The following is a 24333-nucleotide window of genomic DNA, read 5'->3' on the forward strand; positions in this document are numbered from 1 at the left end:
AAAATTAAACCAGGAAAAGGGACTGTGCCTCAGTATCTCTCAAAGGAATTCAGTGTGTGTTTATGGTGAGGATAACTTGGAGTCCTTCATATAAACAGAATGTGATAATTAGAAAATGTTGAACTCTCATTAATGATTTTGGTACAATAAACTGATCGAAAAGCCTTGGCTAGCAGGCTTTTTGAAATAGACTGACATTTACTGTAAGTGAGAACGTGCAGAACATGTATTGATGTAGGGGGAGTGCGCCTCTGCATGGCTCAATGCAGAACAACAAACCTGCTCATCAGTAAAGCTAGCCAAAGAGAGGGCGTGTGAGACAGGAAGTGGTTCCAGTGTCCAATAGTTGTTTACCCACAACAAAATTCCATTACTTTTCCAAAACTTTCAATGATGTTTTACTAATTTCATGACTTCTCCAGGTCCGGGAATGAGATTGTGTAATTCCATGACTATTCCAGGTTTTCCATGAACATGAGAACCCTGCATTTAATAGGCTATAATAAAATTCAGCTTCATACTTAAATACAGTAAGTATCAGATGTTTTAAGACTTTTACTCAAGTAGTCTAATATTCTAATAGGCAACTTTAACTTCTACCAAGGTCATTTTCTGGTAAGAAATCTGGCATTTTACTCAAGTACGGCTTGTAGCTTTTTCATCCAACAATGCACTCCATTTAACCCTTTGATACCTGAGCAAATGGGTTTGATTTTTTTCAAAACCATGGGGAGAAGGCAACAAGTAACTAAACAAGACATGGTCCAAAACTTACCAAGAAATTAGTCAAAAAGTTGAAAAGATTCACTGAAAATAGAAAAACAAACAAATAAACAAAACAAACAACCAAGAAAATGACCTACAAACTGCTTAAAATGAAAAATATTTATTTTGATGTATTTTATTATATTTTTTTTCTGAAACATAAATGTAAATTAACATATTTATGAATACGTTTTCTGGACCTTTTCCCTTATATTCCTGGATTTGCCAATCCTCCCCTCTTTTTTGAAACTATTACCTACTACAGGTAATTTTCTTGTCACATATTACTAATTTCTCGTAATTTGTGGGACACGTCTTACCACTGGTCACTGCCTGTTTTCGCAAGAAATCAAATCAATTAGCTCAGGTTTCAAAGAGTCAAATAGCTTATAAAACGCGTCTGAACGTAGCAAAAAAAAAAACTTATGACAGGTTTCAACGGGTTAACTACAAGCACCTCCGAATTACTAACCACCACAGCTTGTTTTCACTTTCAGCTTTCATTTGAATTTTATTTTGAAAATCCCATACGGAAGTAGTATATTACCGGTAGCTAGCTTGCCGCTGGTGAACATCCGCCAGTGTTTCGGTTGTTCCGCCTCTCTCCTCCGACTAAAATCGGCTGTTGTCGTCGCTGAGCGTCCGAGCGGTGGAGGAAAAGGAAAGGAGAGGGGGGAGACTGGTCGTACTCGGGAGGAAGAAAGTAAACGAAATTAAACATTAACACGAACCGTCAGCGGAAAGTGAGCGCGGCAGGGATCGTTAGCTTTGAAGTCGGCGGTGAGGTCCGTGTAGAGCTGGTTCTCCTCCTCAGTCTGTGGTGTAAACACGTTAGTGTAGTTGTGACATTGCTGCCGTGAGCGACACAGCAGAGGGAAAGGTCTCCTCCCAGTCTGTTGACGGATACAGTTTGGCTTCAGTGAAGGAGACACGGCGAGACCTGACTGTACATTACCCCGGCCAGGTAAGATGTGTCGATAAACTGCCACAATAAGAGCGGACATAATGTCGCTTTTACCTGAAGCAACAGTTGGTCTCAATCTGCTCCACTACCAGACATATTTACTGTCACTGCTGCCAGCTTTCACAGTCTTCATCCGTTTATGCAACACTTAGGTGGCACCACAGCGAAATGTGTTTCATTTTCATTATCTGTGACTCTGATTAGCACACATTCATGTCAGCCTCAGTGCTTCATGAATGCAGCATTCAACAGGTGATAGCTTGAGGTTTACACAGCAGCACAGTGCTGTCTGGGCCTTCTGCCCTGATTATTCCCCACAGGCCCCACCTACTGTGTTTGCCACATAATGACTTATTTTGGAAAGCAAAAATAGAATATTCCAGAACAGAAAAGCACTTATATGTATCTAAAACAGTCACTTCCTGCACATTAGTTGATTATGCAATAGGTAATCGCTTGCAACATTGTAGTCCAACATGAACCAATTAGATCAGTGGCTCTCATCTGGTCCAGAAAAAAAAGGCTTTTATTTTTTCTTTAAAATTTTGGGTAACTTTTAAAAAACTTTAGTAGGATTTTAGTCTTTAAAGTCTTTTGTGTGATTTTTTTTTTTTAATTTAACATTTTTCTTTATCTATAGAATTGTTTGGAATTTATTTTCTATGAAAGTTTTTTTGTTGTTGTTGCAATATATAAAAACAACATGCCTTCCAAACCTGCAGCCCTGCCAAAATAAAAATCGCCAGAGTGACACCATTTATCATAGCTAGAAACTGTCAAAACAGAAATCATTGTTTGATTTTCAGTGATGCCTGAACATCTAATGTTGGATGAACCCTTCATGCATTTTCCCCGAGTCACTCAGGGAGGCTCAAGGAGAAATATTTGTAGCTTTGAAGAGCTACAGCCACACCCCTCCTCTGATAAATAAGGAACAGCCCCTTAGGCCTATTCTTATTTTTTAAAAATAAATTAATATACACACATCAAACTAAAAGCTCACTGGAAGTTCACTGTACTTCAAAATAAAGTGTGTTTTTCACAAACTTGAGGTCCTTTCACAATGTGCCTGCGACCCACCTTTGGACAGTGATCCATCAGTTGGGAACCAGTGAATTAGATTATGAACCTGGTGTGATGGTTGAAGTGGGAGGCCGCACACAGGGAAGGAGCTGAGATGTTTACATGGAGCATCAACAGCTCTGTTGATGTCCCCCCTGGCCATTAGGAGGACAGAATACAGACCGGCCATTGATAAGGCCAACTCATTAGTACCCCATTCACCGCCATCAAGGCCTTCTCTCAACACCCATCAACATGAGTGGGTCGCACCGCACACTGGAAGCTGAGGATCACACACTAACTGCCTGGTGACAGGGGTTTGGTTTTAGTGTGACAGGCATTCAGCTTTATTATGAAGGAGTGAACAACCATAGAACAGACACTAGTCAAGAGGAAGTGCCTCGAAATTCAGCAGAACAGACATGAACACGTGTATAAAAAATATCCATCCTCTTTTCTCATGAAGGCACCTACTAGTACTCACTGTGTTGCCTTTATCTGAGGCATAAACCTGTGTCAGTGTGCTCATGATGACCTACATTCACTAGCAGGAATATGCTGTTGTTTTATTAGAAATGAAGATGATGATGTCCATGAACAGCTGCCTTGTCTGATGCTGTCAGGTCTGGTCATGAGCCTGTCTGGTGCAGTCTCCTCAGAACAAACACTAACCCCCTGTTTTGGCAAAATCTGTAGATTCACAAGATTTTTCTCATTTCCTTCCCTCGTTTGAATGAACAAAAGAGCACAGTTTGTCAAATAATACTCACTGAGATGTGTGTTTAGTGTGGCAATGTAATGTAATGTGATCTTTGTCATGAAAGAGTTTTTAAACTCTCTCTCTACCAGCTTTGGTTGAAGGGCTGTAGTTGGAGTTGTGTGAGGTTAGCCCGGATCGCTGGCAGGATTTCACGTGACGTGTGATGCATGTAAATTGATTAGTAACAGGAGGAGGGGGCTAGATGGAAACAATGTTTTGTTTAAAGGGACAGTTCATCCCAAAATCAAAAAAACATATTTTTCCATTTACCTGTAGTGCTATTTATTAATATAGATTGTATGGAGTGAGTTGTCAAGTGTTGGAGATTTCTATCATAGAGATGTCTGGCTTCTCTCCAGTGTGCTAGAACTAGATGGCACTCATGGTGCTTGAAGTAAACGTTTCTTTTAATTTTAAATGCGTGTGCGTCCCTTTGTCTCATTCTGTGTCCTCTCACTAAATTCGTAGGTTTTTGTGGGTCAGTGAATGCAGTGCAAGTGAAACTCTTAAATGTATTTTTTAGCAGCAGTTTGTGGGGTTTGAGTCGTGGATAATTGAAAATCTGCGACTAACCAGATCCGAACGATGGATGAGAGGAACAGCTGCGCGAGTGAAAGCAAACTTTTAGACCCAGCAGAATGAACAGGTTAAATTCCACGTTCTGTCTGCTTGCCGTTCTGCTGCTCCATCTGTGCCCAGAGTACACTCTGCGCTCTGAGAGTGTGGTGCAATAACTGAGTGGTATATTTTCAACAGCGCTCCTAATGAATGTTCCAGGTCCAAAAATAAGAAAAACTATCTATGGCAGCAGATGTTTTAATTGTTGTGGGCCACCACAAAGAAAATAAATGTGTAGAAAACCTTGCCCTGAGGGCAGGATGAGTCTCAAACATTGTACCTGGATATACAGAGAGACAGAAGACATGGATTTTGATGATAAAATACACAGATGACGATTTTTGACATGTATTTGTCATAAGACAAGAGATACATGGGTTAATAACACAGATACATGATTAAAACTGGGAAAATGTATTTTTTTGTTTCATTTAATGGGGACTTAAATAGGGTCCTTCTTGGCTGAGCTATAAAGTTAGGTAGCTCAGTGGTGCTAGGTGAGCTAGCAGTAGATGCAAGCTTCCTTCTGCGCAGTGATTCAGTTTTGTCGGATTTAGCTCGGTTGAAAGAAAATAGTTTGTACATGAAACTGTTTACAACAAGGTCTGTAGATTATTTTGAGTAACTGAGTCATGATTTCTGGAGAGAGACATTCCTGTTGAGTTTTTCAAATGTCTTTTTTGGTGCTTTGAGCACCACAAGCTGAGTGCCACCTAGTTCCATTATATTGGAAAGAAGGCAGACATCTCTACAGCCGATACCTCCAACACTCAGCAACTCACTTCAAAACAATCTAGATTGGTAAGTAGCACTACAAGTAAAAGGAAAATTCTGCATTTTTGATTTTTTGAGGTAAACTGTCCCTTTAATCTAAGGATTCGATTTTTTCAAAGTGTTAGGGGACTCCCTGTACAGTTTGACATTTAGTGGAGGATGGTTTCGAACTCCTTCTTGTGTCTCCATACGAGTTTAACTTGTGAAACAATGGACGATCTGTTGGGATCATGTGGGAAGTGCTACACGCAGCCGTAACCAATGCTGTAATACCTTATCGGCTATCAGGCTGCTCTGGAAGCAGCGTTCATCTCCTCTGACACAGAATGCTGCTGGACTCGATCAGCAGCTCTGTTGGCGACTTCTTGACAAACAGCCAGTTTGGTGCAGGAGAGAGACACAGCGGTGGCCACAGTCAGCTAGGATCTGTTTCCTCATAGTGCTGCCTGTGGATTCCCCGCAGCTCTTTCATTGTACACAGTTTGCTGAAGTAGGAGTTGGTGTGTGTACATGCCTGTGTGTTCTTGCTTTTGTGTCTTTTGACTGAACTTACTCTACTTCCTTTCCGGGCAGAGTGATTCACCAATTTTCTCAACATGTTAACACACACACACACACACACACACACACACACACACACACACACACACAGAAGTAAAGTTTCATATGTTCAAAAGTATATATTTCTACCTCTTCAAAAAGTATATTCATAAAATTTCTGCTCTCTGTTTCGGACACTTTCGGTAATATTGTAACTACACACTCAGTGAAACACTGAGTCATGTATAATGCTGGTGGGTGTTGTTTTTATCTGTTGTTTATCTGTCAGGGTACACAATTAGCTGATTAATCACATATGTTGATTAAGAGCTATCTTTGTAGTCATTTATAAAGCACTTATCCAAACATTAACTGGTTTCATGGTTAAATGACTTTTTGTCATATATGATAATGAACTAAATATCTCAGCAGTGTTAATTGGATAAAACAAGATATTTCATTATTAACATTTTCAAAACTGAAAATATTAGTTAAATAATTAATAATTACACACTGTCGCCCATTCGATAATTGACATTTTTAGTAACTTTAAAAGTGAAAATGCCAAATATTCTCAGTTTGCATTTTTGTGAATATTTTCTGTTATTTTCTGATATTTTCACTTTTGTCATACATACCAAACTGAGCGTTTTTGAGTTTTGGACTGTTGGTTGGTCAAAAGAAGACATTTGACCTTAGTCTCCTTGATAGAATTTTCTTTTATAGTAGGGTTGGGATATATACTGTATATTGTATGGTAAGATATTTTATGCACACTTTGGTATGTGACAGTAGGGTTCGGCAAATACAGTGAGATGATAGATTTTTAATCCATCAGAGATTATTCTGTCACAGTGGTAAATATCTCTTTGACAGCTCAGGTTGTATAGGGTTATTGTTAGCAACGACACACTAATATAATATATTTGGTTTTGCAGAAACGTACTGAATGCCAAAATTTTTTTTCTGGCGATTGATTGAATTAATCACCAGCTAATTTGATAATCTACCAATCTGTTTGAGTAATGTTGTAAGTAGAAAAAGTAAAATATTCTCAGATTCCAGCTATTTAAATGTAATTTTATTCTAGTTTCTTCACTCATATGATAGCAGACTGATTATCTTCGGGTTGTGGAGAAAACAAGACAGTTGGGGACATTTTTTCACCATTTCTATGGACCAAACTAATCAATAAATCTGCAATATAATGAACAGAGTAATCAACAATAAAAAATAATGCAGTAGTTAGTTAGTTAGTTGCAGCTCTCGTCATCAGTAATCCATCATGGCAGTATTGGATTTTTATAATAAGATTTTTGCACAAGGTCTTTAATTTTGCTGAGCAAACCAAAAACAGACATTATTATTATTATTATTTTTATTTTAATTTTTTTTATTATCGATAGACATAACTACACACCTCTGTACTGAAGATGTGTTGGAGTGTGTGTTTGTGGTGTGTGTGTTGGTGCATGCTCTGCATTGTGTTTGCTGGTAGTCACAAGGCCTAGCCTACAGCGGTTTGCTTGAATTCCACCCTACCCAGGAGCAGATGTACTGAGAGGAGTGGTGGTGGTGACATTGTGGATACACAGTCACACCCATTTGTTGGTTTGGCAGCAGAATTACTTGCTTTCATGAAATACCAAGCGTTACGGGATCCTCTTTTATAGGCTTTAAAATAGACCAGCTCAGCAACATATCCACTCTGAAACAGTAACATTCTCCAAGATATTGTTTTAGTTTTTGTCTGTTCTAATTTGCGTATAAATTACAAACTGTAAGGGATGGAAAGGATAGATGGTAGATTTTCACTGCTGGTTTCAGGAAATAAGGCGCTGTGCTTGTGTACTAATCAGATTGACATCAAACTCAGATGTACACATTTGCTTAGCCAAGCAGGAAGTGTTGTCATAGCAACCATCTCAGATAGGTGAGAAAGGTAGTGTAACAGACCTGATTTCCACTCATTTCTGTAAATGGGACATGAGTCTTTGATTGTGATTCATCGCCATGGCTCTCTGTCTCTCTGCGCGCCCCTTTCGACCTTTGCACTGAAGATTTTGTAGTTATATTTGTCAGTCTGAGCGCAGGAGATACTTGAGAGACTGAAAGGTAGAATAGGCGTCTCCGCTTGAACAAGGAGCACTTTAATCCACCATGGAATGCTTTATTACCACAACTTCCTGCTCACAGCTAGAGTTCACCTTAAAGGTCCTGTGCCATTCAGTTGTCACGGGTCTATTTAATTCAGTGTACTGTGTACTGATCAGTGTCATGATACTGGAATTTCTAGCTTTGAATACCTTTAAAAATACCGATATTCAAATACCACAGGGAAAGTTGACATTAACAACTTTTCTAAAAAGATAAATATAACAAGGCTTTTACATGATAACAACGAGTGCCTTTTGGTTAGTAGCACAGAACAGCAGAATAACTGGTGTATCAATACTGCGAAAATAAGTACTGACACGGTTTCAAATATTCAGAAACAACATGTATTGATGAATTCATTTTTTCGACAACACTTGTGAATTGGGATAGAAATCATCAAATAAATTTAGTTGGTTAAAGGTTTGTGTGAGATGTGTGAGGTTTTTAGTGCAATCCTCACAAGCAAACAACAAGGGCTGCTGCAGCAATTACTTTATTACTTTTTAGTGGATTATCAGTTATTCATTCTTTTTTACATTAGCTAAAATGTACATTAAAATTATCAATATTATTACAAAGGTATGTAAGAAAGAAAAGCAGCAAATCCTCACATTTTAACTGAAAGCAATACATTTTTTTTTTCACATTTTTGTGTTATTAATGACCTAAATGGTTATTGACTTATTAAACAATTGTTTCAGATCAAGAAACAGCAACACTCTGACTGACACCAGGTCCTTTTTTATTACGGATACACCAATAATGATACTGATTTTGGATATCAGGCTGATACTGTCTCAAACTGCTACATTTGGTATTGGTGACATGGTGCTGATCTATTTAATTCAATTCTATGTTTAAATCTGAACACAGTGATAAACTGTTTTATATTCACATTCATTCAGTTGTATTGTTTTGTGCCTTAAATTTGATTCATGTTTATTACAACTGCAATAATTATTCGATTAATCAATTAGTTGATCAAAAGTAAAACTAATTCTCAACTATTTTGATAAATAATGAATCATTTCATTCATTTTTCAAGCTGCTTCTCTTTGTAATGTATGATAGTAACTGAAGAGTCTTTAGGTTTTGGACTGTTGGTTGGACAAAAAAAGCAATTTGAAGACGTCACTTTGGGCACTGTTACGTTGTAATTAATATTTTTCAAATTTCAGTGACATTTCATAGACAAAATAATAAAACAATGAATTGTAAAAATATTCGGCAGATTAATCTATAATGAAAAAAATTGTTAGTTTCAGCTCCACTGTTCTAGTTTTGACCAATTTGTTATTGATTCAAGCTGATGTATTTGTTTCTCACATTCTTTTTTACAAAGTTAAGCAATGCTGAAATCTGATTTTGCCTTACACATAAAAGAATGATCTGAGTCATTACCACACAGTGAAGCATACAGCGAATTAATTAAACACTGGTACTGGATTGGTGCATGTCATCAGTATGCAGAGTGAAGACTTTCCAGTTCAGATTCTGCAAATTATCATGATTTATTTCTATATATGTATATACAGTATGGTTCAGGAAATACAGTGAGACGATAGATTTTTAAACCATCACAGATTATTCCAAATTGTCACAGTGGTAAATATCTCTTGTATCTCTCATATCTCTAAGTGTCTCTGTCTAATTAAACGCTGGTATTGGATTGGTGCGTGTCATCGACATGCAGAGTGGAGACTTTCCAGTTTAAATTCTACAAATTATCATGATTTATTTTTTAATAAATCAAAAGGTAAAACAACAAAGACTTTTTTCAGTGTCATCTAAGGTGCGTTTACTGGCTTTTAGGGAAAAAAAAGGTATTTGAGTAATAACTCATGACAGCATACAGTATGTTGTAAGTTGCCATTGCATACAGTACCAAGCGTTGGGGGCCTGTGAGAGCATGTTATGAGCTAACACAGAAATCAAAATTACCAAACACGCTTTTGGAGGAGTCATTTTGGATGTATCCACTGACTGGATGAAATTAGCCTATGGAGTTTCAGTACATGACTTATACTGCATGCATCTTAATGTGCACGGACTATGGTGGGAATGAGCAACAACGCCATCTAGAGGCTGTCTGTTTTGTTTCGTTTTTTCTGATGAAGTTCTTTTAAATAGATTTCCATTAAAGAGTTTTTTTTTTCTCAGCTGTGGCGCAATATTGAACTGCATTTAAGCATTATACATTACTATTAATAAATCTTAGATGTTTTAAAAAAAAATTAGACTACGACTATCGAACAATCCCATTGCATGTTATGATCTGTTTTGTAATACTGCATTAAGTAACTAAATAGAAGTGTAGAAGTGTTTTCACGAAATATAGCCTATATGATCTCATATGTATATTAAGAAAAAAGAGGTGTTAAAGCACCCATTGCATTGCAAATTAATACCTTAAAACCCGCTTCATGATTACAAACACAAAGTGATATTTCTTGACTTTTTTGGAGGCCTCAGTATGCGTTTGTTCATCCTCAAATCTGATTGGACAGAGAGCAGGAAGCAGATAAGATAGGTGTGTTTAGAGTGTAAACTGTGTCCAAGGTTGAAGTTCCTTGTAGATACTGATCTGAGGTCAGATCTGCAGCTGTCCCTTAAACTGTCGAGGTTAGTAAATGAGCTGTAAGTTTCATGAAGAACTTACAGGCAGGAAGCATGGAGTGTTGGATGCAGATGTGTTTGTAAATTAGCCTGATAGATAATATAATATAACATGATATTTCAAACAAATGTAAACAAAATGTTTTCTCTACCAACACAATCCAAACCAAAAGACTGAACCATTCACCATAAGTAATGTATGTAAACAGTAGAACTGCGGCATATTTAAAAATGTTCTGACGTTGAATACATTCAATAGTGCTGTTGACCCTTTGTAAACCTACATTTCACTATGAATTTCTTGTTACACGATGGTGCAGTGACACATCAAGTGTCCCAGGTTTGAGCCCATTATCCAGCTGCGGTTCTTCTGTGTGGAGTTTGTTCTCCCCATGTTAGCACGAGCTTACTCTGCGTTCTGCTTTCTCCACAATGCAAAGATATTAAGATTAGGTTAATTGTGACTCCTAATTACCTGAGGTTTGAAATGTGACTTTGAATAATTGTTCGTCTCCGTGGGTCAGCACTGTGATGGCCTGGCGGGTGCACCCTGCCTTTCGCCAAATGTCAGCTGGGATCAGCTTCAGCGACCCTGAATAGGATAAGCAGTTACAAATAGTGAATGGATGAATTGAGTCTAAAAAATAATTACTTGTAGCCCAATTTCCAACTTTAAACTCATACTTTTCAGTCATCAATATGAAAATACTCCCATTGCAGTCTTTCAAATTGGCTTGATATTAAAAAAAAATTCACCTCTCAAATGATTTTAATATGTCAATAACTCACCCCGTGTTACGTAGAATATGGGAACAAAGCATGCATCTGCTAAAATCTTCAAACACTGTTTTAAGCGAAAATGCACATGGCAGGCAAGTACGGAACATAAAACTGGAAAAATGAAACTTGGATCATACTGCACAAGTTGTATGAGAGCTTGTAAACTGATGTTTTGATACAGTTTTGTTGTTAAATGCAGACCCTTTACTTAAATTTATGAAGAATTTTCTCAGTTTTTGGATTCTTTATTGGATGCATGCAAGAAAAACAAAAAACTTTTCTTAACAAATTCTGTGTAACACGGGGTGAGTAAATGATAAATAATAATTTGGGGGCAGAAGTATTCCTATAATGAACTTTTTCAGAACTCTAACAGAAAATATGTTTCAGTCCAGCTTCAGCTGTGCTTCTGTTTCTGTTAGTGGTGGCAGTGACAAATGGAACAATGAAGTGAAAATGAGTGAGAAGAGGGAGAAAACGTTATTTATAGATCAGTGGTTACAATAGGAAAGTCTATCTTTAGGCCCATTGTCAACTTCAACCTGCCACATGCAGGGGAGCCTCTCTGTCGTCCATCTGCTGTTTACTTTGTGACACTAAGACAGGAAGGGAAACCTGCTGCAAACTAACAAGACAGGATTTAAAGAAAAGATATGTTTTTCTCTGTTTAAAGCCATTTTCTTAAAGACAAAAACACCAACACTCCTAAGAGTGATCAGCAGCATGAGGGAATGTGGTGGTAATGTCACAGGGGTGGATGATGTTTGGCGGTGTCATAACACCCAGCAGCTATCTGCAGGAACAAATGAGCAGTGTGTCTCTCACAGAATATCAGGCCTTGAAGCACATTCTGTGGGTTCTGCTTTGAGAGGTCTGTGTGTGTGTGTGTGTGTGCGCGTGTGTGTGTGTGTGTGTGTGTGTGTGTGTGTGTGTGTGTGTGTGTGCGTTTACATAATTTAAAGTCAGCCCCTCAAGTAGTAGAGAGGAAGTGGTGCTCTGTGTGATTTTCAATATATTCAGCATGAAAACTTTATTAGTTTTTTACATGTATGATAATAGTGAGCTGTTTTAAAGTATAAGTAGATGAAAACAACACACTAAATATTGCTATAGCATCATAATATTTGGCATGATCATAGAATAGCATGATAATTTTCATTAAGAAATCTGCAGTACTGCCTTTTTGCCACAAGGTGGTGCACTGATTGCATCCTGCCTGACTACAGTTGCACCTTCAAAAAGGCAAAAAAGTTTCTCTCTCTCTCTCTCTTACACACACACACACACACACACACACACACACACACACACAAACATCATCTGTCACTTTGGTACTATCAGGTGGCCCAAATGTAATCATTTATCAAACTTACTCTGTCATTTCTGTTGATTCTCATGAGAGAGTGTGAGTTTGTAAAAGGGCCTTTTCCTGGAGAAAGAGTGTGTTGTTTGTGTTGCACCTGTGTCATGAGTCAGTTATTTGTCCTGTCAGTCAGCTCAGAAAGTGTGTGTACTCCTTTGTACATCATGTTACTCTCTCGATTGTTTGCTGAAAGGACTCCATAGTAACCAACAGAAGCTGAGTGTCATAACATGTGTCCGGCAGGTGAGGTTCACTGTGTAGATGTTTGCTGGTGACCTACCTTGTTTTTTGTCCAACTTCATTGATATGCAGACTTTAAAAACAAGTGCTTTACAAAGACAAGGAATTAAGATACAGTCAGGCAAGACCCCAGCGCAGAAATAAAGCTGATAACAATTACATCATTTCTGAACATGAGCAAATCCTAGGCATCAGGGGTGTAGCGATCCATCGATCTTATATGAGCAACAATGATGTAACATCGATGCAAAGTGTAAACATCAATTCATATCAGCCTCTTTCAGGTCCACCCTTATTTTGAATTTCTCTGTCACTGTCACACAGCGTCCTGCAGATGATGGCGAGCAGCCAAGAGATAATGAGGATGGACGTATTACAGTGAAGTCTGGATACAGCCATGGGGGCGGGGCCTCGTTCATTTCTATGAGAGCTGCTCAGTGGCACAGAAAGCAGAAAAAGCGCTTTTCATATTTGCTAAAAAGTTTGATTTTTTATTTTATTTTTTTACCAAAGGTTATTTTAACAATCATGGAAGCTATTGTAAACACAATCTTCAGTATGATTCTAGCTAAAAATATGTTGACAGCAGATGATTGAATAAAAAAATATTAACAGACCAAATCCTTCATATTTTGAAAATTATCAATTCTTTTCTCAAAATTATCATTTTATATTTCCAAAAGTTAATTCTGTGACACAATGCGTGCTGTATGGTACTAGTTCCCAAACAGGTGGGGCTGAACCCCACTAGGGGTCGCCAAAGCTGTACAAGGGAGTTTTAGAGCCTTCTTTATTCAAAGGGTCACTGTAAGAAAACTTAAATAACAAACAAACAAACAAACAAAAAAAATCATATGATACAAATACTAAACACAAAATTAAATGAGTGATTGTTGATTGATTGACAGTATTGAGTATTGTATAAGACAGTCAGGGTATTGTATAAAAGGTTCCTAAATATATCAGAAAAACTTGTCTCTGCTCCAAATTCCCTTAAATGGCTCATTTTACTCAAACTTTTTGCAGGTATTGCTTTCACTGTTTGGGTTAATTGTACAGTTTATTAGAGGCTCTGTACTGTAATTGTTATGCATCGACTGTAATATGGGGTATCCATAAAATGTGTCTCTTACTCTTACTTACTAAATGATAGAAAAGGGCTCCCTTTAGGGAACCACTGCTGTATGGAAACTTTTCTCCATGCATGCATTTCAGAATAATGGAAACCTAATGTCTAGAGGCTTTGCACTTGTGCAAAGTTTTTAAAGCACTTTTCTGTGGATTTGTAGCACTCTTATGTAAAGCCAATCCTTGCGTCTGGTTTAACTTGACAAAGAGCTTTGAAGTCTTCCCACTCACAGGAAGACACACCTTTCGTTAGGACACAGACTGTCCTCACTTATGTTATTTCCTCTGACATACAGCTCAGGGCATTTCATAAGACCATTGCCCAAATATGGGCATATCCTGTCAAAGGGGCAGAAAGCGTCCAACCGGTATAAACACGCTTCCTGTCAGACAGGTAAGGAAGAAGAGGAGTAGATATGACCTCCTTTGTGTTAAACATGTGTGTCATGAATATGCAAATTTCAGCAGTGTTATTTCAGCAGCATGTGCTTTTAAACTGGAGGTTAGTTTAAACTCACTGCAGCACGATGCATGCATTTCATGTTAAAGGCTCTAATTACAAATGAATCATTCATAACACTTGTAGTGGAAGAAAATTCAGCTGTGTGTGTGTGTGAGTGTGTGTGAGCAGGGTGGAGAAACAGTGTCACTTTGATGGATTCCTTCATTTCTTTAGCGCTCTTTATGAGTCTATGGGGAAATTTGCTGGCATCCCAAACAAAGGCCAGTGTGTGTTCTTCCTCACTGAGGCCCAGTTGGGACTCTGAAAAAAGAGCTTGACACCTGTGGCAAAGGGGCTTGCATCCACAAGTGTGTGTGAGGAGAGTCTGCACCCCCAAAGTCTTTGGGCCCCAAAGTTTTTGTATGATGCCACACTGTGTGTCTGTGTTTCAAACTAGCAGAAACAGGTGTCCAAGAGATGCACAATCGCCGCCTGTCTCCTCATCCACAGTCACAAGAATCAGGTGCCTAATTCACACTGTGTCAAACTGAATCAGGTTTAAAGAGCTCCAGAGCTTTGTTTGATTGTGATTTATAGAGTCATTTACTGTGTTCTGGTCTCACATTTTGTCCAGGAATGGTTATCGCACAGTGGCTCCTTGTGCAATTACCTTTCTGGACTGTAACAAACAGGCAATGTTCCCTCTGCACAGGCTTGTTACTGGAAAAGTAGACACTTATCTGATTGTGTGGAACATTTATTTTCTCATCAGGAGCAATCAACCTCAGTATCTGCAACTGAAATGTTTCACATTGACTCCATTATGGAACAAACAAACAAAAAAAGATTAAATCTCTTGTCTACACCATAGACTGCATGAGATAATGGACATAGCCACTGCTACGTCACCCATTGGTTTGTCGACTGCTGTTTTGAAGCCTGAGTTTTGTATTTTTGCTGTTGCCATCCTGGATTTTTTGAGCCAAAAATGACTGTTTACAGATAAATATGGAAAAGTGTACTTACAGGAAAAACTGAACATCAAACTCCTTAGAAGGTCCTAGAGGATGCAACCAAACACTGAAAAAGACTTTTTAGATTACCAAAATGTTAAAATGAAATTTAATTGCTACAGCTACACCTATACTCTGTGAATCAGGGGTTGCGCCATTGTTATACTGCCCAACCAATGCTGTCGCTGTGGTAGTGACCTGTCAACAGACGGCACCCACCTGTCATTTCAGACAGTCACGCCCTTAATGGTGCATACCTTTTAAGGCTTAATTACATTTGAACAAGTACGTTACATGCAAATTCACCCCCCTACAGCCGTCATGAATGTTGAAACTATCTTGTGATCAAAACTGTTTTTTGTACCAGAATGTTAATATTTTATACAGTAAACTTTTGGAGCCAACCTCAAACTTGATTTAAACTCCTAATCAGTCCCTTTTAAGAACAAACAAACAAAGAAAGCTACTTGTCTGAATCAGGCAGGTGGACCCAGTGACCTCAGAGCCGACCTGCTGAGAAATGCATAGAGCATGAAGGGAGAGGAAGTAAAGGAAGACGAAGGGAGGATGAGGAGGAGGCAAACATCATTTTTGAAGGGATTCATGGTGGTCTGCAGAGGAAGTGGCCTCAGTGTGACCCACAGAGTGAGCCTCTTCCTCCTCCTGACATGTCTTTGAAACCGTTAGATGAACGGAGTCGCCGTGGTCAGAGGGTGGAGCAGCCATTCATGTGGTTTCTGATTAATAGTATCTCAGACCCCTTTGTGTGTGTTGTGTGTGTGTGTATTGGTGCAGGTTTGTAAGTCAATCTGGCTGTGTGTAAGTCAATTCATCTGTCTGACAGTCTGTCTGCCTTACTGTATTTTAGCTAATAATTCAAACTTTCATGGCTTGCTGTCTTAATTGTCTTGCTTTGATTTGATTAGGTTAGACTAGACTTTTTTCAAACGATATAAAATGGGTTACAGGAATTTACCTCTTTTCTTTCTCTGCCTCTTTAACTTTGCAGATGTTTGAAAAACAAACTAAAAGTACTTCGGACTTTCAGTGGTGTGATTGGTATTCACATTGGATGCCCAATTATGCAACGTCTTGAGCAAGTTATGGTTTTTTTTTTTGGGGGGGGGGGGATTTTTTTGCAGTGATGACATTCTTTCATTTGACCTTTTATGCATTTCCCCTCTTAAAGGGGCATTACACCAATGTTTCAAGATCAGTAATGTGAGCATGTGAAAACAGTTGTGTTGTGTCATCTTTGACTTTCCCAGGGAACTTGCCAGGGATTGAATAGAGATTTATTTATCAGGTTTATTTAGACTTATCCATTTGTCCATCAGTTGGTCCACAACATAGGTCTGGTCTTTTGCACAGATATTTGTGGTCCTCAGATAATAAAGCCAAATGATTCTGGCAGTACCCTGACCTTTCCTGAGGTAGATTCAAAATAGTTATAATCAAAATAATGTCAATAATTAAAACAATAAGCAAGGGTCTTAATTCTGGTCAGCAACATGTCAAACCCTTTGTACAGATGGATTAAAACAATATGATAGTGTTTTAGCTGACAATGTAAAAACAAATAAATAGACTTAAGAACAATCTCAACTGCAGTCAGTAAGTACTGTCTGTACAAAATTCATTCATTAATTCAGTCAATTCATTTTTCAACAGAAATTGTTGAAGAAAATTTACCGTGACACACTGTTGTTTTATTACCCCGTCTTGACTGAACAGGTCAATTTTGGTGCAGACATTTATAATTAACTGGAGCTGTGGGGTGTGAAAGAAGTTGGCATTTAGAAGGCAGAAATTACCTAATGAAAAGATTCTTGTTGCAGTAGCATTATGGGAAATGTAGGATCCAGTCTGGATATTTCAGCCACTGCTGCTTCAATTTGGACCGTTATTGTTTTAATCTATCTCTTGTGAGTTTCCAAACTATAAGGCAGTCTAATACTTATTTGGTGGAGAACTCTACTAAACAGATCCTGTATGGGTAATAGCAAATATGAATTTATCAATGCATTAGTTAATTTTTTTCTTTAAACATCATGGCACAAGATTTATGCTTTCAGTCTTCTGTTTCAAGTCTCTTTCTCTCTGTTCTTGGCCTTTTGTTCTGACCTCGACGCTCTTCCCGCTCATCACTGACTGAGGCCTTCAGCTCTATCATAAAGTGATCATAAAATCAGTCACCTGGCCTTGGAAAAAGTAGCACAGTAAATGCTTGTAGAGTTTATTGTGAGAATGGAATCATTAACTGATAACTGATGCTAATCAGTTTTGAAATGATTATTAGCTCTAGGAAGACTCATTTCACCTGTGTGCGTCAATACTAAAAATAAAGTCATGAATGTGCATTTGTCACAGTGTCTGTTGCGTTTCTCTGACTGTAACTTGAGGAATTAGGCATAAGCGCTATACACCTTCTTCTAGACAATATCCATCACCTTGTTCCTGTTTTTGAGTGTGTTTCCGTGCACGCGGTACTCCTCATGCAGCTTGCCTCGAGCTGTCACGTGCAGTAATCTCATGCCTGTCATTCCTGTTCTTGTTTGTTCAGAAGTGTCCTTTCTTTTTGTGCAGATAATGTGAATCATTGGGTCCTGAACCAAACGCAGTTGTCAGTGCTATAGATAAAAACACTATGTGAGAGCATGTGACATGATGATGATCTCTCCCAAAGTAATCACACGCATCCTGTAGGCCTCAGGTGTTTCAAAAGCAGCTTCTTTTTAGCATTGTTTGACCCGTTCAAAATATGAGGAAAGTAACAAATTCTCACATTTGAGAGGCTGTTTACTACCAACCAGTTTGCCTCTGTCTGTTGTTCTAAATAGTCTTAGAAGGTTTATGACCCCTAAACTATTTTAACTAAGGTGATTCGGGTTCAGCGTTCTCATATCTTGCCCTCTGTTCTTTTTGTTATCGTATTTCATCACGGAGATGACACAGATGTAAGGGAAACTGCTCAGACTCAGGAAAGAAAACGATACCTACACAATTCCAGCCTGCCTGTTGAACTCTGACCTGGAAGGACAAAGGTCAGCAGTTTGTGGACAAATAAATTTCACCGTTCTAGTGTCACACTAGAGTAAGCTAGAAAGCCTCTCAGATATCCACTGATTTAATGAGGCGGCGGCAAAACACTGACTAATGTCTCGTGCAACAGGAGGAGTGAGTGCTCTGAAATGTGGATGCAGGTGCCGACTTGCCGTGTCTTCCTGTCCCAGATTCCTGTTTCAATTATGATTCATTTGCATTATCAGTGAGAGCCATTGTTGCATTGCCAAATATCTGACACACTGTTATAACAACATAGTACCTAAATAAAAATGATGAAAACTATACAATACCCCAAAGATAACAAAGTTAAAATAACACTCACTGCACAAGCAAAGGAAAAAAATGTGTATATGAATGCAAGTTGTCAACTACTATATTCTTTTCAGGGTCTCTTACTGATACTGATTATTATTGATTAAGGGTACCCATAACTGATATTTGAAACTGTTAAAAAAAAAGAAAATATACTATCAAAATTTACAATAGAAACTCCAAAGCCTGCCTTTCGCATATGTTTAATTGAATTCTTCAAAAGCGAACATGCACACCCACACATTTAAGCACACTGACTTACATGTTTCATTCTACATACAAGTTTTTATAAGGCTGTCATGATGTCTGTTCTCTTGTTGAATCAATGACATCTTCAAGTGGGTTTTCAAATGTTCCTGCACAAAGCAAGCAAATATATTTAATTCACCATCATATGTGATAAAGACAAGCAGTAAATATCCACATTTGAGAAAAATTTCTGCTTTTTTTGTTGCTTTTTGTTTATCTTATAATCCATTAAAAATCTTGATTCAGCTGTTTTGTACACTTATGAGCATATGTTTAAAGCTGGATTTATACTTGCAGGAAGGGGTTAACAGCAGTCACAGGTACCTTTTGATTTGTAAGTCAGTGTAGGATTTTCATTCTTTCTTGGCATTAAATAGATGCATAATGAGTGGCTGTACTGAGCTTTTAATATGTACGTCACAGTAACTGTTAAAAATCTTTCCTTATCCTGGGCAGGAGGAATGGCTGCAGTCTCCAGGTTTATGTCCTGGTTAGCAGTGGAGATTGCTTTTCTTAAATTGTAGTGCTGAAAAGGAAAGGATTATTACTGCGACTTTTTACAATATGCTTCATGTTGTGTTCATTCTCAACAGTCCCCACTGGCATCTGAAACTTGTAGGTGAAACACAAGCTGACCAGTTACAGTTCTTGTGGTTTCCACATGGTGTCTCTGTAGCTGCTGCAGACACGTCAGCTGTGCTGAGATGTATTCAGATGTGTTGGAAGAGGCACAAGTCAGCTTTGACAGCAGCTACACGTAGGCTCAAAAAGATATGCTGTCATTCTGTAATGCAGATCTGTAAATCCATATAAAGGGCTTTCTGGTGCCATAAGAAGGGCTGTTCCTGATATTCTAAAGAAAGTCTCACACTGCGTTATAGTTCCTCCAAAAAAAGCCATACAGTACATGCAGGAATGTCTTTCTTAATGGTATAGAAAGCTCTGCATGCTCTCTCTCTCTCTGATGGAGGACATAATGGAGCCTGCATTTTTCCACCCCTATTCCCTTTGTATTTTTATTATTTAGTATTTTTCTTTATATTGTCTTTTACCTCATTTTAGCCCTGTAGTGCAAGCCTCCAGCAAAACTATCACAGGATTTAATCCAGGGCTGCACAATATGCAAAAAAATCACATTACAATATGACTGAGGATTTTTTGTTTTACTGAAAGAAACTTAAAAGCTCTGTTCTACACCAAACAAGCATGTAATCTCACGGGTGTGGAGTATAATTGGTAGGCATGGGAATCTCTGTAGCACCGCAATGCTTCCTTAATAATGTCCTAATGCATTTTGCCTTCATCAAAAGTTGCAGCTCCAGCAATGATAGTATTGCACTCAGCCACATTGCGATTTTGAAAGTATTTCAATCAATATCACACCCCGATTTTAATCTGTTGATACCATGGAATATCATTAAGCATATTCAATAGGCAAATATTGCTACCATCTTTCATTAACTTGACATTATTGCCAGAGTTGAAACAACAACGTGACTTGAAATATCATAAGATACACATGCAAATATCCACTCACATGGACTTTGCACCTTCATACACACTATCTTTTCTCGCACATGCACACATTACCATTTATGTCACCCTCTGACTAATCCCATTTCCTCTTTTCTTGAAAAATAAACTCTCTTTTACAACCTTTACGCTGTTTTCTAATTTGCTGTGTGACGTCCATGCCACTGTCACTTATTCCATCCATGCAGGTTGTTGTTTAACCCTTCCTGCTTCAGCTCCCGTGAGGAGGAGGGGCCAAACAGCAACACTACACAGACCTTTGGCCTTCTCTTTTCCACCTTTCGCTGTAGTAGTGACATGCAGTCGAACCAGCTCAGGGGTGGAGGCTGGAAAGACTGAATACGTTTGTTTATTGTTCCATATAGGCAGGGCAGTGTTGGGTGAGAGATGGAGATCTATTGTGTAGTATCTCCCTGCCTTCGTCATGAATAGTAGCTTTCAGAGGGAAGAGGGACTGAGGGTGAAAGGCAAAGTACTCACAATAGCTTTAAGTTTTATGGCGTTCCTGTCGCCAGCAGCAGATTTTTGGCATGCGACCAAATGCAACGTACACACAGCTGCACAGCTTGCTTTCCCCAGATCTTGGCCTCACACACACAAACTCTTATCTCTGTCTCAGTCGCAATCACACGTCTTTTTCACAGCCTTCTCTGCCCCACCATTCATTCCTTCCCTGCATCCATTTCCAGCAAACTCCACTCAGCTTGCACTAAGCTTTCTTTTGTGCATTTTATTTGACAACAATGCTGTTTGTTTTCTGAGGGCAGAGCAGAGAGACGGTGCCCGGCAGACTCCCTGCCTAGGTCGCTTGTGTCTCCTGCGTGTCACCCTCTGTGCGTCTGCAGTGACGTCTGAAGGGCATTATCTGCCAAAGGCCTCTGTTTGTTTTGGGCAACTCTGGGCCTGATAATGGCCCATTACTGGGGAACTGGAGTCTCACAGGCACCTCAGTGGAAACTGTAGGGACCTTCCTAATCTGGACAACACCAAGCTGTCAGTTTAGTAACACTTAGCTGCTGTCAGAGTAATTTTTAGCTGAAACCAGCTCCACAGTAGCCAGAAACAACACAGAGTTGTTGGCTATTTTTAGTGCATACTCCAGTTGCTAATGATATCACTCAGACGCTGGCTGCGCTTTGTGTCTGTTTTTGTGCTGCACCCAGGCGTTTGGCATGTGGTGCATAAAGACAGGAGTTGAGTCTGAATACTTGTCTAACATCAACAAGTATTCAGACTTTTATACAATCGGCTCATTAACTACGTACCTTCCTGTGGAAAGAATGCAAGGAGCCGAGTTAACGGTTAAATCAATAGAAAGGAGAAACATACGCCAACCGTTGTTGTCACCCTTTGTTCTCTGTTTCATTCTTTCTTTGTGCATTTTGCAGTCTCTCCGTCACAATGCACTGTAGAAGTGTGAATGAGTCCCTTGTGGTGTTCTGCATTTTTAGCTTATGTCTTCACTACCTGCACTACACTGTTGACTGATTTGAATTCCCATCCTAATATTGCCTCTGTTATGAACAATTGCAATTTTCTGTCTCTCTGAGAACTATAAAACTCAAACGTTTTGTAACTTTTCTTTAATGAGAAATTCAGTCGTAGGTTCAAAATAAAACATCAACTATATAATTAATTTTACATTTCCTCCAAATTGCACCAGGTTACAGGGCCTTTCCTCACTATCACTCAAACAAATCTCGAATAAAAAACGACTGTGCTGCTGTGTGTGCGACCTTAACCATCATGCGGTGCATGCATGGGTGGATTATGAGACAGCGGGCTCATGGGCAAACAAACGTAGACAAAGCCCTACCACCTGTCCTTCATAGGAGCAAGACACATAAACTTTGTTGTGGTTTTCCTCTTTTGTGGTTTTGTGTCTTTTTGTGGTGTTTTTGCATCTCTTCCTGCTCAGTGCATGAGTGACATTTTGCATGTAAATATCACTGGCAAAGAATTGGCTATATCTGAGATTTATTGGCCAATCACCGGTCAACGCTGCTCAAGCCATTCGCCAGCCGATTGATTGGTGCACAGCTAGATTAATTTTGGAAGAAATTTAAGCCTTATGAGAGGCTCAATTGGAAGTAAGGGGAAAGAGATGAAAATTTTAAGCACAAGGTCACATGCTGAACTTGAATGGAAGATATGTCACACACAAACAAACAAACACACACACACACACCTGCTGCAGGTATCCATTAGACCTTAACTTGACTGCACTACACTTACACTACATCCCCCATAACATTAAAACCACACTGCACCCACATTTAGGATCACACAACCGATAATTTGCCATCTCAACAGTCGGCTAACAGGATGGCTGACAGCGCTAGCTTAAAATGTCTTACTCAGCAGTTCAGGAGCCATATTTCACCACCCAGTTCACTGGTGTGTAGAGCGAGGTGAACTAAAGTCAAGGACATCATTTTGGCCGTGGTTTTGATGGCGTGAAAAACGCCCATAATTTCTCTGCAAAAGCAAACTAATTATTATCTTGGGAAAAGCATAAAAGGACAAGCGTCAAGTTTTATTTTTTTTTATGTGCCATGAATCTCTGCTGCACCATTACTCTGCAAGTCTAAATTAGGCAACATTAGTCAAGTAGATGAGTGCGTGCATTGTGCTCTGTGTGTAGAGTGTAACCTAATTACAGGTTGCCCGGCTAGGGGTTGTTATATTTCACCATGTGAATTCTGGCTTCTGCTTAATCCTCACATACCAGAGTGTTACTTGCCCCCTGTGTTATCACTGTTATCTGTCATTATGTCAGGCAGCCAGCGTCCCTGACACACATGCTGCTCCCTTTCACCAACAGCCACTGTCTGTGCCGTGTTCATACAATTCTGTTCTGAGTATCATCATGTTTAAGAACACTGATTAGCTTACTTGGCTTTTTTATAGATGTGCTTACCTTATCTGACTTGACATGCAGCAATCTTTTTAATGCTTTCGAATCGAGTTCATAATAAACTGGGTTGACTTGTAATTCCCGCCGCATAACTTGTTGGCCATCTAGTCTGCGCTTGAAACAAGGAATCATTCATACTTTATTTGGACAGGAATGAGCCTCAAGTAATTGCGGATGAATTCAGGATTTGGAAACCTTGCAGAAATGAGTCCAGTCTAGTCTTCTGTCTAGACACTGTGTGACTGTGTTACAGTATGTGAGATTGTTGTTTTTATCCTGTCAAGCCACAGAAGTTACAGGATTGTGCCAGATTCTGAGAACTTACTGTGTGCTGCCTTTAAGTTTAACTGAAATGTTTTCATGGTGATACAGAAATGCACGCACGCACAGAAACACACACACTTGTGTTATTTGAAGGGCCACATGTTTAATCTAGACAACTTTCCATTAACCTTTGCACAGTCCTGCAGTTTTTCTTGGAAACCTCTGCTTACACAGGAATAATGGGGGCCCTTCAGCCAATCATAATCAGGCTGTGTTGCAGACCGGTGTAAAGGACACTGAATTTCCCAGTATTCCCTTTGTACTGGGTATGCAGCCAGCGGCCTGGGCGGGGTCCTGTCAGCTTCACTTATCTTGGCGTCCATACCTGCAGCTCTGGGGTGGTGCTGCAGCTCTTCTTTTTTTGTCTTCTCTCAGATGTATGTCCTTCATCTGTGCTTACATTAATCTAAAACATTACTCACATTTACTACTTTTCAGCCTTTTTCATCTCACTATTGATCAGTATGAGGATTTTCTTTTTTATGAATTGATTAGTCATTTGGTGAAAATAGTAAATGGACTGCATTTATATAGTGGTTTCTAGTCTCGGGACATCTCAAAGTGCTTTGCAACACTAACACGATCTACCCATTCACACACACATTCATACACTGGTGATGAGGCTACCATGTAAGGTGCCTCCTGCTCATCAGATAAACAATTACACAGACTTACAAGAGAAATTTGAAGTACAGTATCTTTTCAAAGGA

At 39.0% G+C, this 24333-nt stretch overlaps 1 protein-coding gene across 1 annotated transcript in view; it reads left to right on the plus strand.

The window, feature by feature from the left end:
• Positions 1–1330: 1330 nt before the first annotated feature.
• The window catches only part of gng12a (guanine nucleotide binding protein (G protein), gamma 12a), a 36167-nt gene continuing 13164 nt past the window's right edge, over positions 1331–24333 (plus strand). Inside the window, exon 1 of the mRNA XM_088085328.1 lies at positions 1331–1729. The gene's annotated coding sequence lies outside the window, so the exon portion shown is untranslated. The remainder of the gene's footprint in view (positions 1730–24333) is intronic.

The sequence above is a fragment of the Plectropomus leopardus genome, chromosome 12, assembly GCF_026936395.1.
Source record: "Plectropomus leopardus strain MGB_pleo_1.0 chromosome 12, ASM2693639v1, whole genome shotgun sequence".
Lineage (NCBI taxonomy): Eukaryota > Metazoa > Chordata > Actinopteri > Perciformes > Serranidae > Plectropomus > Plectropomus leopardus.